Source organism: Lycorma delicatula, chromosome 10 (genome assembly GCF_047948215.1).
Source record: "Lycorma delicatula isolate Av1 chromosome 10, ASM4794821v1, whole genome shotgun sequence".
Lineage (NCBI taxonomy): Eukaryota > Metazoa > Arthropoda > Insecta > Hemiptera > Fulgoridae > Lycorma > Lycorma delicatula.
Window position 1 is genome coordinate 44,544,733 of NC_134464.1, and position 16,807 is coordinate 44,561,539.

At 27.9% G+C, this 16,807-nt stretch overlaps 1 protein-coding gene and 1 non-coding gene across 2 annotated transcripts in view; one reads left to right on the forward strand and one right to left on the reverse strand.

Moving 5' to 3' along the window:
• LOC142331720 (protein PALS1-like) overlaps positions 1-16,807 on the reverse strand; it is a 651,443-nt gene that overhangs the window by 240,500 nt on the left and 394,136 nt on the right. The gene's annotated exons all lie outside the window — the stretch shown is intronic.
• Positions 8,425-8,506, forward strand: TRNAL-UAG (transfer RNA leucine (anticodon UAG)). The gene has a single exon. It is a non-coding gene; the product is annotated as a tRNA-Leu (tRNA).

Below are 16,807 nucleotides of genomic sequence, written 5' to 3' on the forward strand. Positions count from 1 at the left end.
AAATTCTAGAACGAATCAACCAATCTTCATAAAATTTTCACATGCACAACTTCAGTAACTGTAGCAACTTTGTATACTACTGTAGCATCTTTGATTTCAAAGAAAGATTTGAACCACAAAACCAAAGAAAGGTTGATTTCGAACCACAAAATTTTATACATAAAAATTTTGTGTATATTCTCATTCTCTCTTTCATTCTCTCTCTCTCTCTCTCTATATATATATATGTATATATTTTCTATATATATATATATATAGAAAATAAGTCAATTTTCATCCTCCCTCCAACCAGGCGACCCAATGTAATACTTCTGGTCGCATGGATCTTATGAATTAGATGGAATGTTTTGATAGCTCTTGGTTTTGTAGTAAAAACTTTCTACCAGAAATATTTTAAAATAATCCTGATTAAATATGTGTAATATATACATATGGAATATTTTAAAAAGGATTGAAAAATCTAAAATGAACTGGTTCCTAAAAATAAATTTTATTAAGTTTCTACGGGGTTCATTAGCAACAAACGGTCTCTTAAACTGAATTTTAATAATAAAGCGACCAAATCTAACCGCATCATAATCGCATAGGTTTGCATAAAGACAGTAAAGTGCTATGAGATTATATGTGTGGTATGAGAGGGGGAATGCGAAAACAAAACCGCAAATAATCCTTTCTTCCATCTAAACTAGTTCCACCTCTTCTCTTTTTTTCCTGTTTAGCCTCCGGTAACTCCGTTCAGATAATACTTCAGAGGATGATATGTATGAGCGTAAATGAAGTGTAGTCTTGTACATTCTCAGTTCGACCATTCCTGAGATGTGTGGTTAATCGAAACCCAACCACCAAAGAACACCGGTATCCACGATCTAGTATTCAAATCCGTGTAAAAAAAAAAAGCTTTACCGAGATCTTACCCTACTTAATTTCCTGCCATTTATGAAGGACATTTTTGAAAAGTTTTTTTTGTAATAAATTAATTTTGTAGTACGTCAAATATGCCACATTTTTTACCAATTTTTATTTTTTATTTTTAATAAAATGCTCTCCAATTAAATAAAAAAGTATCCTATAAAGCAAGATTATAATTTATTTAATTAATTAATTGTACTAGTTTTTAACGAACATATAAAAAAAAACAAGCGATATTGATTGTTTTATTATAATATCATAAAACGTTTTATAATCTCCTGAACATAATCTTCGACTGACAGTTAATGACAGATAACGGGGTGTAATTAAGTTATGTCATCGAAATACTGGTACAAGTAATTTTAAAATTAATTGCAGTATTTATCGAATATGTAAAATGACGGTAATATGAAATTTATCTACTATTAACTGTGTATGTATGTATATGCGCACATACATAAATTTATAGGAAAATTATGATTGGCGGCTCTTATGAACTAAATGGAATATTTGGGTAGGTGTTGGTTTTGCAGTGCTGAAAGAGGAAGTGAAAATTACTTTCAGAAGTTTCTCATAAGACCCGGAATTTAATTACACCCAGATAACTTGTCTCTGAACAATATTCTACACTTTCTTATTAATATAATAAATAATTAAACTGGTATATGAAGGATGAATAAATGTAATTTAGAGAAAGAAATACAGTAACAGTAAGGAAAGGTAAAAAAGAACTTCTTACAAATAATTTTAATAACAGAAAGAATTATTTGATAAATTAATAAACTCTACGGTCAAGTCAATCAATAAATGTTCAAGCTTTTTCCCTCTCTACATCGGTTGGCAAACTTCCTTCATCGTGGTAGTTGCTGTGCCTTATCTTTATCAAAGTACAAATAACAACCGATATAACTGTTATAAACAAAATTATCTTGCATCTATCCTTCCCTCCAGCATATTCCTCACAATTATTACTCTCACATTACATTATAAATTCTCACATTTTGTTTTCATTTCTAATAATTTGTAAATCTATTTTAGAAGTGGGCCGACGTGATACAGGAAAATGTAAGCTGCTGTTCAACACATTTTTAGTAATGAATAAATTTCTCATCTTTCCTCTCCCATTTCTATTTTGGTAACTAATTAGTTGCATTGTCCTGGCTATATTTTAACAGTTACTCGTACTTGTTAAGGGAATGTGAATTGTGCGCAGTAAATACTTTCATGAAAAGAAAAAAAAACTGACAGCAGAGTTGTAGGATTTTCCCGTTAAGTCCTACAAAAGTGGGTTGTTTTTGATACGACCCACCGGGTTGGTCTAGTGGTGAACGCATCTTCCCAAATCAGCTGATTTGGAAGTCGAAAGTTCCAGCGTTCAAGTAAAGCCAGCTATTTTTACACGGACTTGAATACTAGATCGTGGATACCGGTGTTCTTTGGTGGTTGGGTTTCAATTAACCACACATCTCAGGAATGGTCGAACTGAGAATGTACAAGACTACACTTCATTCACACTCATACATATCATCTTCATTCATCCTCTGAAGTATTATCTAAACGGTAGTTACCGGAGGCTAACACAGGAAAAAAGGGTTGTTTTTGATACGCGGCTTGCACACACAACTTAATTAAAAATATTTATCATTTTATTTAAATATTTTTTTCGTTTATTTAATACAATGATTTTAGTTAAAGCGCGCGAGCGTACCGTATTTAATTCGCGTGAGTGTAGCGGTACTAGCGGTGACGGTCGGCACTATCTAAACCAATGTAACAGTCGGCAGACTGCTATAGCCGCGAGGCTTAACTCACCAGGTACCGAGTCAACCGGTCGTTCGGGTTTGAGACCCAGCCACACCAAGTTATTTTTTTACACTTTAAATATTATTCATTTATTTAATTGTACTGCTCACCTGTGATAACATCATAGCAGTAGTTTAGAGCAATTTTTAGTGGCGATGCGATTTTGGAAAATTATTATTATTTTTAATTGTTAATAGATGTGCCTAAATAAAAATAAGATATTAATTAGGCGAAATCTTGCTCTACAGTCCACCCCCTTGACCTTTTAAGTTGAAAATTGAATGGCACCAATGGCTCATGTGCACAAGTAACCTGACCAATTTTGGTCAAAATCGGTCCAGTAGTTGGACCGATTATCTGGAGATATAAGGCGTGGTGTCTCACGCCTTATATCTCCAGATGTAAGGCGTGAGACACCACGCCTGAGTGGTGGCGTGAGACACCAAACACACGTACACACACGTACATACAATTCCGTCCCGATTTTTGGATCTTTAGATGGCCAAAACGTCAAGATCCGTTGAAAACCGCATATGCCCAAATTGGATCGATTACAATACTTTCCCTTGTAGAGCTATAGCTCTGCTACAGCGCTAGACGGAGAAGAAAACATAAATATCATATAAGAGTAGTAAAAACTATAGCTATGAACTTGAAAGTTGACACAAATGTGTGGAGTCACAAGTACTGTATGTACTATTCCGAATTTATTTGGCATAGTAATAGAACTAAAAATAATTGGTTAATGTTATGATATTAAGTATGCAAAATTATTAAAAGAAAGTTATAATAATGAGTAGGAATGGAATTTTGGCTAATATTGTTTGTAAGCATGTGTTATCTTAAAGGTGGAGAACCTTTGAACATATCTTAACAAAAGAGAATTTTTTTAGATATTAATATAAACTCCCATCTATCCGTCAATGTTTTTAGTGAAGTTACTACTCTCTAAAGAGGCGCAATGCTATTAGTAATTTCTGTTAAATGAACTGCAGTTTGTTACATAGACGTCGTCAATTCTACATACAGGTCAAGAAAGTAGATTTAAAAACTTTTTATTGCATTGTACTAAATGATTAATATTATAAAAATTATATATTTTTACTAAATATATATATTATATTTTAATATATAATATAGGTACTAAAGGTAGTAAACGATGTTTTACTTACAAATCCGGTATAATATGCATAAATTGACAAGAGTTTCTTACCTGAAACAAATAAAACATACCATTATAAAATAATATAAATAAACTGGAATTATAAAAGAGAAAATATTTTTTTAAAATTAATCTTGTTTTTAAATGTAGTATAAATTCAATATTATTTTATCTTTACATATTTTAACTGATATATACATAATATATATTATAACTGATCCCACATAACTCGATAAAAATTCCATTTTATCATACTTAAGTCAAATAATTTGTTTCATACCTCTTAATATGAAAAATATTTTGTCACACATCCTGATTTTTTTTGTTAAAATAATCTGATGTGGACACCACATGACTTCCTTGTACGCCTATTAAATTACATATACACATTTTTTTAAATGAAAAGTACATAACATTTTAATTCATTAATAACTTCTAATATTTTTTCATATATATTTTTTTATTGTTATTACTGTATTATTATTTATTGTAATGTTTTACAATCAGATTAATAATTATTAATAAATCAATATATTTAAATTAAAAAAAAGGTTAAAAAAAGAGGTGAAGTTTCATTCGAACGATGTGCCTTCCCCTTTAAAGCTCCAAATAAATCGTTAATTAAATTTTATTTGGCTATAATTCTGGAACCAATGAAAATAAGTATCACTTATGATACATCGTTGAAAAGCTCTCAATAGGGACTTAATTACTTAAATCCAAAATATTTTTTTTTTAACTTAGAATATCAGTTTTACTTCCTTGTATGAAATAAAGGAAGTACTGTGATTGCGAAAAATTTCGGTTTTCAAATTTCAACGGAAATATTCATTATAACCATCTCTGAATCTATTTAGACTAGTTTCGCCGCGACGTCTGTACTTACGTATGTATGTCGCATAACTATGTAACTCAAAGAAAACGATTAGCCGTAGGATGTTGAAATGTTGGATTTAGAGGACTGTTGTAAGATCTAGTTGTGCACTACCCGTTTTCATTGCAATCGACTGAACCAAAAGTGTCCAAAAAGCCCAAAAACAAAAAAAAATTACATTTACTTAACTGCAGTAATAAGCCCTCATTGAGAGCCTTTCAACGATATATCATAAAGTGGTACTTATTTTCATTGGTTACAGAGTTACAGCCAAATAAAATCTTAATTAATGAAATATTTGGATCTCACAAGGGAAAGGTACATCAGTTCAAATCCGACTTCATCTCCTTTTTTTTAATTTTTAAATATATTTATTTATTAATAATTATTAACCTCCGATTGTAAAAAAAATAAAAAAATACAATAAATAATAATTTAATAATAACAAAAAAAGAAGTTATTAATGAAATAAAGTTTGATGTACTTTTCATTTTAAAAAATGTGTAAGTGTAATTTAATTGGCGTACAAGGAAGTCATGTGGTATCCACATCATATTTTTTATATTTCCTATAAATTTCTTATCCATTTGGTTTCTCAAAATATTACAAATCATAACCCCGCTTTATATTAAACTAAGTACATGTATGCATGCTTATCTTACCACTTTTAAAAAAAAACAACTGTCCCAAAATTCCTCCCCTTCCACAAAAATTAAAAAAAATATATCTTTTAGTTTATTACATATTTTTTATTTGAATTTTTTATGTTTTTCTAGGTATAGTAGTAATGCACGTGACGTGTAAAAAAATCATTGGGGACAACATTGTGGATGGAAAACCAGTCAATATTTAAAAAAATATAGATTTTTTTAATAAAGTTTTTATTTTTTTTATTAAAACTCCATAATAATAAATACAATAAATTTCATCAAAATTCACCCTCCACCACCAAAAAAAGAAATATTAGGTAACTTTTTATTGGTTTTTCATTTTTCAATGGATTTTTAAAAAATTTATTCTACTAAACATAGTAAATGAAAAAAATCTAAAAAATTTTTTGGAAGGTTAGTTGTTGGGGGCAGAAAAGAATTAAAAAAAATACCAATTTTTTAAAATTTGTTTAAATTATTTTGTTTTATTTAAACATATAATGATAATTTTATATAATAAAACTTCATCATAAATTACCCCCAGCTCAAAAAATATTTCTTAGGTAATTTTTTTTCCACAATATAAGAATTGTTATGTAAGACAACTTTGGTGTCAACTTCAATATAATTAGTGTTATTTAAAAGTGTTTGATACAGAAATATTATTACTTCCTTGTACAAAGTAAACGAAGTATTATGATCGCGAAAAATGTCAGATTTCAACGGAAATATCCATTTTGACTAATTTCGGATTACGTCTGTACATAGGTACGTATGTATCTGGCATAACTAAAAAAAAAACGATTAGCCGTAGGATGTTGAGATTTTGGATTGACTGTTGTAACATCTAGTTATGGACCTCCCCTTTTAATTGCAATCAACTTGACCATAAAGGTCCAAAAAAGCCCAAAATCCAAAAAATGTTGATTTTGGATTTTTTCTTAACTACAGAAATAAGCTCTCATTGAGAACTTTTCAACAATGTATCATACTTATTTTCATTGGTTCCAGAGTTACAGCTAAATAAAATTTTAATTAATGAAATAATTCGATCTTACAAAGGGAAAGTACAACGGTTCGAATCCGACTCTATTTTTTTTAACTTTTTTTTTATTTGAATATACTGATTTGTTAATAATTATTAGCCAGTGATTGCAAAAAAAATTACAATAAATAATAATTCAATAAAAACAATAAGAAAAAAAACATAAGTTATTAGTGAAATAAAATTTTATATACTTTTAAAAATGTGTATATGTAAATTAATAGGCGTACAAGGAAGTCATGAGGTTTCCACATCAGATTTTTTTTTATTAAATAAGCGTTTAATTATGTTTAAATAATTCGGTGTGACCAGTTTTTAAATGGTGCAATAATTTATTAAAAATAGCAACGGGAATATTTCTTGTAAGCTAAGTATTATGTTGAATTCTGATGTCCCGTTCTATAGAAGTCTTTTAACATTAAAAGACTATTGTTTCTAGCAAAGATTGTAAATTTACAAATATAGGAAACAAAAGTTAATCATATTGGAGGGGGACACCTCATGGTGACCTTGACCTTTAAAAAGATTTTTTTTTCTTCAAATGGAATAAAGTATTTTTGACCCGACCAATGAAAACAGCAGAAAATTTTATATTTCAAAATTTAGCAGTTCGACCTTCAAAAAACGTTCTACGATCATAATTATGATCCAATATTCCGGTGAAAAAATTGTCTGCTCTTTTCATTGATGGGATCAAAAACAGGTCATTCCATTTGAAAAAATCGTGTTAACTTTTAAATATGGTCAAGGTTAAATAAATCCAAGATCACCATGAGGTGTAACCCTCCAATCTGAGTAACCTTTTTTTTAGGTCTTTTTTATATTGTGTGTAATTTACGAGAAAATCGATTAAAATAAAATGCTGTATAAACATATGAATAAGTTAACATGTTTAATTTTCAAATAACGGTAAACATAATGAGAGCCAAACAATAACCAGGCAGCCCAATTTTGTATCTTAAAAACTCGTTCTGACTTTTCAATAGCGATGATGTTATACGTTAAACAGGAATATGCCTAAGAATAATAAATATTTAATAATGAAGACTTAGCGTTCTTTTAAAACACTTCAAAACAAATTAATAAAGTTCGTTTTGTTTCAAACGAAATCAAATTTATCATTCGAAGAGAATTTGTCATCTAATAAAACATCCTAGAAATTTTAACTTTTTTGACAACAGAAGTACTACAATAATATTATTAATGGGAATTCTTACCACGCGATTAATAGTATTACATTTACCTTAGAACCACAACGTAACGACTTTATTCACTGTTAAAGTTCGATGATTACAATTCTAGAATTTTCAATACCGATTAAATAATTGTCTTTGGATATAAATAAAAAATATTTTCTTTGACATAACCTTTTTAATTATTAGGCTCAATGTATTTCCAAATAATTTCCAGAAGATCTCTGCATAACCATCCAGAGCGGAAATTAAATATCTTTATTTTCAGATATATACTATTATACACTTATCACTGTCCTGCTTAATTAGAGATTATATTTCTATCAATATAAACACCAAAATTATTGATTTTGATGTTAAAATTAATTAGGTTGATTTATTTTCCTTCGAATTTCTAGAATATTCTACAATTAAAAATAATTGATTCAAAAGTTGATAAAAATTATTTATTAAAATTGCATTTCTTTATGTAAATTTAAATAGATGTGGTACAAAAACAATCCCGGAAGCTCTTTGTATTTTTACCTTTAATCGGTGTATATAAAAAAAAACGATAGATTGTAGTATAGGTGGAAAAATAAAATTAATAATTAAAAAATATTCAATCGTTCCATTGGAAACATTAAACTGTAGTAAATTCATTCTTTTTCAAACAACTTTTAATTATATTATTCCTCTGTCGTAATATTTTTTTAATAATAATTAATGACAATAATGTTGTATTATATTTACTTAGATGCAATTTCATGATACTCAGTAACATCATATTTCATTGCAAAATCAACAGAGGTAGCGTGGCCGAGTGGTCTAAGGCGCTGGTTTTAGGCACCAGTCTCTCAGGAGGCGAGGGTTCGAATCCCTCCGCTGCCAGTAATTTTTTTACACGAAAATAAATGTATTTTTACATTGTAATTATTATTTATTACTTAAACATGTTTGTTTATTGTTTAATTTTTACAAAAGAAGGAATCTTTAATTATAAATTAATATATATCTATTTATTTCTTTTTATCATAGTAAAATTAATTTATTATTAAAGACAACCGAAATATTTGAAGCTAATTTTTTTTTCTGAGCATTTACCAAACGTTGATAATTTTTTTCTTATTTAGTAAAAGTTCCTTAATTCTTATGGTCTCTAAAAATTTTCTTTCAAAAAAATGTAGATTAATTTAAATCTAAAATGAAGATTTAAAAAAAAAACAAAATTCAAAACAAAAAACCTATTTACCAGGTCGGTGGGGGTTGGTCGTGCTGAACAGATTGTAGTCCCCCGATTTAACGCCATTCGTTATATTTTATTATGGGGTTTTATTAAAGACCGAATGTTTTTTCATTTATATTTTAAACCAAATGGTAAATATTATACCACGGTAAAACCTACAAATGAAAATAAAGAAAGAAATTTAATAAATAATGAACCAGAAACCTCTTCGTTTTCGAGTTACAATTTGCGAAAATTTACACCCTCATTTCTGCTCCAAGAGTAAAATGAAGCCATACTGAAATTTTCTCCACTTAAATTAAGGAGTAAATTTGATTGTTTAATATGGGGTTTGACCTGAGAAATTGAATAAAATAGATCCAGAATTCTACCTCTACTAATTTTTTAAAATATTATTATATAACACAAAAACTGATATCGCAATACACAATTCTTTAGGTTTGTTTGTACGATAACTTCGTTAAATTTTTCCACCAAATTGTATAAAGAAATTTAATTCTAGCGAAATCTATGTAAGTATGTCATTTAAACTTAAAAAAAAAAATAATGTTATTTTATATAAAAATAATAATAATAATAATAATAATAATAATAATAATAATAATAATAATAATAATAATAATAATACCCAATAACTAATTTGCAACACTACTACAAATTAAATGGCTAGATAATTTAAAATATTTATTTTAAGTATGAAATATTTAATTTTAAAATTTCGTTAAACATTTTTAGTCCTAAATTACTTAATGCAATAATTTTTGAAAGCATATCATACTACAAGAAATGTTCAAAATGCTACCTCTCTAAGATTGGTAATGCGCTAAAATTAAGTAATATCCGTTTTATAACTTATGTTTTAAGTTACCAAAAAAACAATTAAATAGAGAAGACAGATCTGGAGACTTGGCAGATCATACTGTGGCTTCTCTGTGACCTATCCGATGATCTGGAAATGTTTCATTTCAGATGTCCGGTGACCGGAGGCACCGCATAATAGTGAGTTGGCGCCCCATCTTGCTGGAATCATAAGTTATCTAATTGTTAAAAATTTTCCTAGTATCTCTTGTAAAATTTCATTCTAAAATAAAAGATCCAGCAATACGAATTGTATTCTGTACGATTAGAGGTTTGTTACAACATAATGTAAATTGCATTTTTGTGAAGTAACAGCCAATTTACTATTCTAAATTTGTAATTCAATTTTTTTACATTTAATTTTTTTTCAAAATTTATTGTATTAAGTAAATTAGAATTAAAAACTTTTAACGAAATGTTAAAATTAGATATTGTGATAATTATAATAAATAATATCCGTTGATCTAGCTATTAAATTTGCAGTAGTGTTGGAAATTATTAATTATTATGTATTAGGAATAATATTATTAGTGTTATTTATTATTGTAAAGTCTGTGCTTTTATTAGTGTTTTGGTCATTAATTCCTACATTAACTTCTTGAAATATTGGGTGTAATTCTGAAGGTAAGAGGAAATAAAAAAACTTGCTTCTTGGCTCTTTAACGAAGTAAAGAGCCATGAAGCAACTGAAAAATTGAATTTTCAGTTTCTGTAAATTTGGATTTTTGTCATAGTTTTTCTCATAAAATTCTAAACTAAAATCATTTATCACATCCATCTTCCTATTTAAAAAAAGCTGACAATACAATTTAAAATATTTATAATTTTATTTAAATAAATATTTTTTTTGTTTAATTCTATGATTGTAACTAAAGCGCGCGCGCATTGCGTATTTAATTCGCGTGGGTGCGGGGGTACTAGCGGCAACGTTCGACACTAACTAAACTAATATAATTTCACAACTTGCATAGAAAAATGTTTGCTGTACGGTCGGCCGTGAGGCTTTACACACTAGGTACCGGGCAATCGAGTTCGAGACTCAGCCAAACCGAGTTTTTTTTTACAACTTAAATATTATTTATTTAATTCTACCGCTTACCTGTGAAGTCACAACATAGTAAACGATTACAAAATCTTTTTTTTGCAAATATTGTTATTTTTTAATTATTATCAAATGTGTCTAAGAAAATGACCTTAGTTAGACAAAATATCGAGATACTAAGAGGTGAGCTTGTTCTATAGTCTCATCCCCTTGACCTTTTAAGTTGAAAATTTAATGGCATCAACGTACCATATATAGAAGTAATTTGACCAAGTTTGTCAAAATCGGTGCAGTAGTTCTGGATATATGATGATTTAGAGACCAATATCGAACACACATACATACGAACATTAACATCCGAAAAATTTCCATCCGGTTTTTTGGGTTCCTTAGGTGTCAAAACGTCAAGATCCGGTAAAAACCGCTAATGCCCAAATTGGACCGATTACAATACTTTCCTCTTTAGGGTTAAAGCTTTCCTATTGCGCTATCTAGACTGGAAAGTAACAGTATGAATGAATCTGCAGGATCAAGATGGCAAACAAAAATTTCAAACATCATAAAATAGAAATTTGTTACTATGCAGATTCTTACTTATCCTTCAGTTTTGAAATGTGAATCCGTTTCCACGCTTTAATATTCCCTATAAAGAGTAGGAACATATTTAATAATGCAATATATAGATTATCTAAATGAGGACACAGTACATATTAAAAGGTATTGGAAGTCAAATATATGAGTATATTGCTTATTCATTTTTTTAAAAATAAACAATAAAAAAATAAAGGTAAAGAAATGTGACAATAAAAATACGATGTAGAGATAAATGTTAAAAGAGAAGAAACCATTACAGGAGACATTGATATTTAGGTCGTAATATTATAAAAAATGCATGAAGTAAGAATATAAAAATTGCATTCTGACTGCAACGTGGAATAGTTTTTGCAGAAACGTCATCTGCTGATATCAAATATAGATAAGAAAAGAAAATAGTTTAATTCTAGGAAAACATGAAAAAAGTAGAAATTAAAAAAAAAATAACATAACATGGATTTGAAATTTTATGTTAAGTAGAATATTAAAAATTAAGTTACTTCGGTTGAGTATAAAATAAAAAGAAACCCGACAAAGAGATAACTTCCAGCTTTGAAATTGCCAGTTTTATTTCAAATACGCCGGATTTTAGATGTCAATCACTTGATTATACAAAATTTAGAGTACAGTTAAGAAAAAAAATAAAAATTTAATGAAAAAAATTGGTTCAGGTTGATCAAATTACGTTAATCCCTTACCCTTAAAATAACCACACATTATTAAGTATAACAGAAAAATGATAAAATTTTAATAAAGTATTTTGAATCCCGGTTGACCCTCTATATCAAATTATATTTTTAACATCAAAATTTTATTTTATTTAAAATATAACTTATAAAAAACAAAATAAAAATCAGTATTTTATTTTATTTTATTTCAGTGTTATTTGATGTCACTGCTCGAAATGATAAAAAATATAAAACGAGCCGGGTTTCAAATTCGAAATCCATTTCAACCCTTTAAACAACATTAGAAAATGGTTTTTAGATGTTATATGAAGATTACACTCACCAAAAAGAGAAATTAAAAAAAATATTAAATTTCATTTTTACTTTTTAATCCTTTAAACTCGTAATCTCAAAACTACCTCTACACCGTAAGAAAAACTTGCATAAAAATGTTCATCACTTTATCTTCAGTAACTTTTGCTGGGCGTTGATGAATGTCTCCCGATATGTATTTTATATATAGGTGTTCCACAAAGAAACGGAGGAACTTTCAGGATGTGTTCTACACGTGAAAATAATGAAACAATTCATATAAACATCGGTCTGAAAACTCTTTGTTTTCCTCTTCATTTCAGCTCTTATAATAAAAAGAAGAGCTACTGTAATTTTTGGGGCTTAAATTAAAGAAAAAAATTGGTGGTTTCTTATGCAATTTGAGGTCGGAAATAGGATAAAATAGATTCCAGAACTGTAACTGCAGTACTTTTTAAGTTATATGATGTAAAACACAAAATTCGGTCGAAAAACATGTTTTTTAGGTTTGCAGTACCTTAGCTTTGTTAAATGACTAATAAATGTGGAAGATTTAGGAATAAAACTTGTAGAGAATTTAATTCTGAGATTAATGTAAATACAGCCTATAAAAAGTAAATAAAAACTTTTAAAAATCAGTTTTTTATTGAAGCAAAATTGACAAAAAAGACAGAAAATTGCATTATTCTTTAATTTAACAAAGCTATTGTACTAGAAGCCAAAAATAGCTTGTTTTTCGACAGCGAATTTTGTGTTTTACGTCATATGTCTTAAAAAGTACTGCAGTTATAGTTCTGGGACCTAAAATTACAGAAACCCCAACGTTATTTTTTAATTTGGGTCCCAAAAATTACAGAAGGACTTCTTTTTATTATAAGAACAGAAATCCGGGCGAAATATTTCGCTATCCGTAATTCGAAAACAAAACGTTTCCAATCCGATGTTTATATGAAGCTTTTTTTAAATTATTTTTATCATTAGAACATATCCTGATAGTTTCTCCGTTTCTTTGTGGTACACTCTGTATATAAACAACAAATTGTTACCGGGTGAAGCCGAATAAATTTATAAATTAATTTTTAAAAAACTTCTACTTCAAAAAAATAATGCAAGAGAAAATAGTAAACTGTTTTGTATGTTATAAAAAAATAAATTAAAGTGAAATAAACAGTAATATTGTGTCGGAATTTTATAAATAAAAGAGAGGAGAAAAGAGGATAAATCTAGTAATAGATATAGTATGAAGAGAAAGGCGGTTAAAAATGTATCAAAATAACAATATCAGTGATCTCAAAGTTCATAACACGTGGGCGCTTTTTTATATCAACATTATAAGGCATCAGCTCAACCCCACCCAAATAATGTCGCTTCAGAAAAAAGAAGAGAAAAAAGAGATTGAAATACAGGGAGTGCATTTGTTGTGTGCTTTTTTTGTAAAAAAAAAAAAAAACTACGAAATTGCCTTGTTTAACCTTACAGAAGAATGCATCTTTTAAAAGTCATGTGATATAATTTCCTCTTGGTCAATTATCTTCTTTCTATTATCACATTATTACTATGCTATGTTAAGTTTAAATTTACTTTATAAAAACGATCAAATACAACAAAACAAATGTGAAAATTATTCATAAATTTTGTTCTGTTTCAATTATACTAAATTCAAAGCAAAATACCAATGTTTCTACGTTTAATTTTCTTTTCTGTTTACATTTAATTGTTTTCATATCAGAGAACAATATTACGTTGTATTACTTTCCTTATTTTATATTTAAAAGTGTATCTATTTTGTAAAATACAATACTATGAAATATTATATTCATAAATTTTTTTTTATTTAATTGTATTGTTTTATATTCAATATTATATTTATATTTTAAATTCCTTCTTTACTTGAACGAAGAAAATGGAGTATTGTAATCGCAAAAACTTTCGGTTTTCAGATTTCAACGGAAATATCAATTTTGACCATCCCTAATTTCATTTTGATTAGTTTCGGCGTGACGTCTGTACGTATGTATCTCGCATAACTCAAAAACGATTAGCCGTAGAATGTTGAAATTTTGTATTTAGGATTATTGTAACATCTAGTTGTGCACTCCCCTTTTGATTGCAATCGACTGGGCCAAAAATGTGCATACAGTTAGACGTCTAAATATGGCGGGGTTTAAATTTTGAAACATTTGGATTTTTGGCTTTTCTTACCTGCAATAATAAGCCCTCATTTAGAGCTTTATATCATAAGAGGTACTTATTTTCATTGGTTCCAGACTTATACCCTAATAAAATTTTAATTAATGAAGTGTTTGGATCTTAACAAGAGCCATTCCATTCGCTCTATGAATCCGACTTCATATACTTTTTTTTAACTTTTTTTTTTTTTAATTTAAATATATTGATTTATTAATAATTTTTAACCTCTGATTGTAAAAAAAAAAATTAACAATAAATAATAATTCAATAACAATACAAAAAAAGAAGAAAAAATCAGACGTTATTAGTGAAATAAATTTTTTTTGTGTTTTTTATTTTAATTCGAAACTTTTGACAAGGTGAGGTTAATAACTCTATTAATAAACCAATATATTTAAATAAAACCAAAAATTAAAAAAAATATTTGTGTATGAAGTCGGATTCGAACCGATCTGTGCATAGTTACAGATCCGACACCTCACTCGCACCACACATCTACGTTGAGCGATGTGAAAAAAATTAATATATAGACTAAAACAAAATTTTAAGGAAATTTTTAGTTCCATTTTTCTTGAGTATAATTGAATATTATATGTTAGTATTTTGTAATGAAGATACGTAGTGTACTATTAACACACGTAATATGGTTCAAATAGGTCGGTGTCCCAAAGTCTATCACCTTTCCCTTGTTAGCGAGATGCGAGAAGAGATATGAGAGCTACTGAAAATTTACAAACTATAGTAACAAGTGTTATAAATTCAGAATAAATTTACTAAGAAAAAAACGCTACAACACCATACTCATTTTAAACTCGGTAAAAACACATTAAAAATATAAACTAAGAATTTACTAACTTGTTCCGGTTTTATTTTTATTTTCATTGAATCTAATTAAAACTATATATATTTTTTTAATTTATATAATGATGATGAAATATAATATCCGTGAATAGGAAACGCTTAACTTGATTCTTCATTTCTTCCGTCTAAACACATAATATTTTTTAATTTATGTATTTGTTTCAGTCTATTTGATGATAACCTTCTCCTGTTTTGCTTTTGTTGATCGTTAAACCATAATAATTTAAAATAAATAGTATTAGATGGATATAAGACTTAAATTTATTTAAAGAGTAATAAAGGGGCTTTTACTTTATCCTAATATTTCATGTAAGAATGTAGAATTAATAATTGCCTAAATATTTGATGTTAATAAAAACTAATATTTTAGCAATTGTGTAACTATTAATGAATTGGAGGATCGTATCTCACTTTTAAATGAAATAAGTTAAAATGAATTGCAGGAAAAATACGTGAATATGTAATTTAATAGGCGTACAAGGAAGTTATGTGGTGTCCACGTCTGATTTTTATATTTAAAATTACATTACTCCTTTTCTTTAATTGTTAAAATTGATTTACTAGTATCTTTTGTAAAACAAAATTTTGAAAAAATTTCTAATTAAAAAAAACTTTTTTCGGAACTACATTTTTAAAATTACACAGAATAATTCATGACAAATATAACAAATTTTCCAGATTTGTTCTACTGGTGAGACTAAAGAAGAAGTTCATATAAACAAAGTTTTAGAAACACATCTTTAGTAAGAGCTGGGGAAAGATTTTGTCCTAATTTCTGCACCTTTAGTAAATTAATTCAGTGTTATAAATAAATTAGGGAGTAAATTTATTGTTTTTATATGAAATATGACCTAAAAATAGAAAAAAGTAGGTCCCAAAACTATATTTTTAATCGTTTTTGAGAAATCTGAGATAAAGAACAAAAAACAAGAAATCTGAGATTAAATTTTTTTTTTTGTATGACTCATTATTTTTCTGTTTGAAAACAATTTATTTTTTGTTTGACGTAAAATAACTTTGTTAAATAGGTAACAAACAAGTAAATGTTTAAAATAAAACTTTTAGAGAATTTGATTCCGAGTAAAATGGTATGAATGTAGAATTACATTGATGAAAATATATAAAAAAAGACACGTAAGAGTTTTGAAGTTTATTGATAACAAAATATGACAGATCTTAACAGGTATTATACGAAACATGATTTTCAATATTAGAAAATAAAAGAAATAAATATTTCATAAATAACAAATACAAATACAAATAAAAAAACCTAATTTATAAACTATTAAACAAATTACTGAAAATATCTTTGCCAAATTGGATCGGCAGTAGCCGGTCCAGCGTGGGATCGCTCGGGGAGAACCGGCGAAGGACAACCCGACGCTGCGAGGCTCTGAGGCCACGCTGTAGTGGAAACACAA